Raw genomic sequence first — 3,402 nt, 5'->3', positions numbered from 1 at the left:
GGGAGGCGTCCCGAGTCCTTTCTGCCTGACTTGCTATTAGAACTCTGATTTCCGTGGACTTTTGAAGGGGACCAGGCCCAAGTGTCCCTAAACCGACGGCCCCTCATTCCAGAGGTGCTGAGGTCTGCCAGGCGTTCCCAGTGGTTTGCAGCAGGCTGTAGGAGTGTAGGAGATGACTCCGAGGGCCGGACCACACAGGAAGCTGCTGTGTGCAACGGCCCGGCTCTCTGGAGGATGAGTCCCCTCTGTCTCTCAAAGAAATGGAACAGACCGGGCCAGGCGTGCCCCCGGGGGCCTGGCTCCACAGAAATCTGAGGAACAGGAGGTCAGTTGGGTCCCTCAGAAATCAGCCAGGATCTGCTGTAGGAAGACTTTCGAGGTAGAGAATCTCTCCTGCTGGTGTAACCACGGCCCCGTGCAAGCCCTGAGCACGGGCTTGCTTTCTTTACGGTAGGGTGGGGTGCTTAGTAGAGGGAGTAAATAAAAAGGTGAGAGATAGGCCGAATGGAGTCACCACAGAGGGGCCTCACCACTTCTTCACCCATCTGTGTGGCCAGAGGTCTTCCTCCCCCGGGGATCCGAGAGGGTCGGGTGCTGGTTTCGCTGCGGTAGGGACCACATTGGTGAGCAAGGGCTAAAGCTCACCTGGCCACCTTTCCTAGGGGAGAGGGGATGCGGCAAACCCTCGCTGTACACCCGGGGCTGTGCACAGAGCAGGCCAGCCCGGGGGATGGAGACTGCAGACAGGTCTAGCGGGGAAAGCCGAGCGTGTCTGGGACAGCGACACCCAGGTGGTGACACAGGGACAAGCGGCAGGACTTGCCAGTACAGTCGGCTCAGTTGGAGGCTGCAAGCAGACTTCCAGGGAAGTTAGGGTGAGGGACCAGGCCCCGAATACACAAAAGGTCTGAGTGTAAAGACCACTCAGATCCTGAGGTCAGGCTGCAGCAAAGAATTACGCTAAGGGATGAAGTTGGGGACGAAGTGAGAGAAATGGCACATGGATTTAAAAAAGGAAAATCCTCAATGGAGCCAGGTGTCACGTCTATAATCCTAGCTACTAAGGAGGCCCAGGTCGGAGGATCATGGTCTGGAGTCAGCCTGAGCAGGAAACTCCTGCTGAGACTCTTCTGAGACTCTTACCTGCAATTAACCACCTAAAAACCAGGAGTGGAGCTGTGGCTCAAGTGGTAGAGGACTAACTCCACAACTGACACACACACACACACACACACACACACACACACACACGAAGGAGGAGGAGGAGGAGGAGGAGGAGGATGGACGTGGTACAATGAGAGACACAATCGCATGAGTGATTAGGGGCAAGCTGGTAGTGAAACCTGGTGAGCACTGTAGAAATAAAGCACTAATAACAACAGAACAATCACAATCACAAATCCCTCCAATAGAATAGTAACTCCTATTCTTCACTACAACGTCTACCCTAGCGGCTACATCCTCTCTACTGACGAGGGAAGTGCATTTGGGGGAGATTCGTTGACTTCCCATCTTCGCAGACATAGTTTTTGTTTTCGACCTAACTCGACCTTGGACAAGTTGCTTGACTGCGCTGTGCTTGCTGCCTCCCACGAGGCTGCTGAGAAGATGCTCTGGCCTGTCGGCTAGCTCTTGGTCTGCTCGACGGCCATAATAAAACACCACAGACCACGTGGCCTGAGCAGGAGCCGTTTAGTCAGCACCGTTCTGGAGGTGCAGAAGTCCCCTAGGGACCCCTTCTTCCTGGCTCTCAGCATGCCCTTACAGCGTGGCTGGGGAAGACTCCTCCTGGTCCAAGGCCACACAGCCCACCAGGCTTCACGACCTCCTAAAGACCTCGAAGGCGGAGCCCGGCAACTTCGGGCGGAGGGCTTCAGGATGAACCGAACTCGCTCCACAACCCTCAGCTATGGTCAGCCTTCCACAGACACCGCCCTGGTCATGGCAGTGCTCACCCTGCACAGAGCGGCTGGGCCCCTGCTATTCTCCTCACAGATAAGGGGCTGGGCACAAGCCACTCCTGCTCCAAAATGGCTCCTGACATGGTGAGAGGCAGGGGGGCAGCTGGGAGTGAGCTGCCTCTGTGCCTCTCTTCACCCCACTCCCTCGGTCTCTGTCGTCACGGAACCCCGAGTCCTAAGGTGGCCCTTCAGAGCAGGTACCTACGTTAATAACTGCTGAACTTGCAGAGTTGGCCTCGGGGCTTAGGAGTAGGCGATGGGGACCCAAGCAAAGTCTGGGAATCACATGTTCAGAGGCCCTGTGAGGCGGGCCTGGCGGTGCCTGGGCTGAAGGCCCTGCCGGGCTTTCGAATGCAGGTCCCACCGCGCACATGGGCCGGGCTAGGCCCCGCTTCTGTCCTGCCCCGCCCTGCCTCCCGTGGAACGCTGAGCCCGGGCCTCTTGGATCTTGAGATTCTTCATCAGAAAGCGGAGGGAATGAATTGGTCTGGATCCCATTGGGCCTGGTGCGCTGCCTCCCTCTGTCCTGTCAATCCAACGAAGCACTTCCTCCTGCTCTACTCGCTCGCTCTCCTGGAACTTGTCAAGGCCAACCCAATAAAGCTGGAACCCAAACAGAGAGGGGATAGCTGGTGGAATTTCAGCTACTGGATTAAAAGCACAGACTTTACCACGGGTGCGGTTTTACTCTGCAACAGATCCGCAGAGTCCTAAAGGAGAGAGCAAGGGGCTTCCTGGAAGCTCTAGAACTGGACCAGGGCCTTGGAGTTCCTCTAAAAACCCCAAGCCAGCCTTTTCATTTCACCTGGCAACCCTGTTCTCTCTCCTGCAGGGCAGGACGGGCCTGGGCACACTTTCTGCCCTTCCTGCAGCTAATTTCCCAGGGCCAGAGCTGAGCTGGCAACTTCGGCTTCACCACCCCTGGATACACCTGTCAAAACAGAGCCGCAGGAGAAAGAATCGGACGCCAAAAGGCCTGTTCTGACCGCACTGCACTTTCCATCAGGGATGGGCCGCGAAAGGCTGGCCATTCCCAAAGCCTCGCCCCAGACTGAGCCAACTTCCTGGGGTTGCGTGTGAGCTGCAGAAGCTCGCGGCATTCACTTCCTTGGCCTCCACCTGTCCAGTCCTTTTCTTTTGTGTTATGGGGGTTTCAGTATGAGCCATACCCAGCCCTTCGTTTTCTTGCGTGTACTTCAAAGTGGAAGGTGTGTGGTGAAGTGGTAGGAGGTCTGTGAAGAGCTGCCCAGCAAGGACCATGGGTGGGGTGCAGCTAGCCAGGGGCCCACACAAATTCAGACTGGTCTCCCCCACCTTGGACCTGCTCATTCATAGTCAGAATCAATGGATGGTGGTGGGAGGGAAAGGCAATTCTGACGCCCCTTAAGTCTGAGAACCGCAGGTATAGAAGATGAAGGAAGAAGTAGGTTGGCTTTTAGGT

Source organism: Perognathus longimembris, chromosome 21, assembly GCF_023159225.1.
Source record: "Perognathus longimembris pacificus isolate PPM17 chromosome 21, ASM2315922v1, whole genome shotgun sequence".
NCBI lineage: Eukaryota > Metazoa > Chordata > Mammalia > Rodentia > Heteromyidae > Perognathus > Perognathus longimembris.
This window is presented reverse-complemented; position numbering follows the sequence as displayed.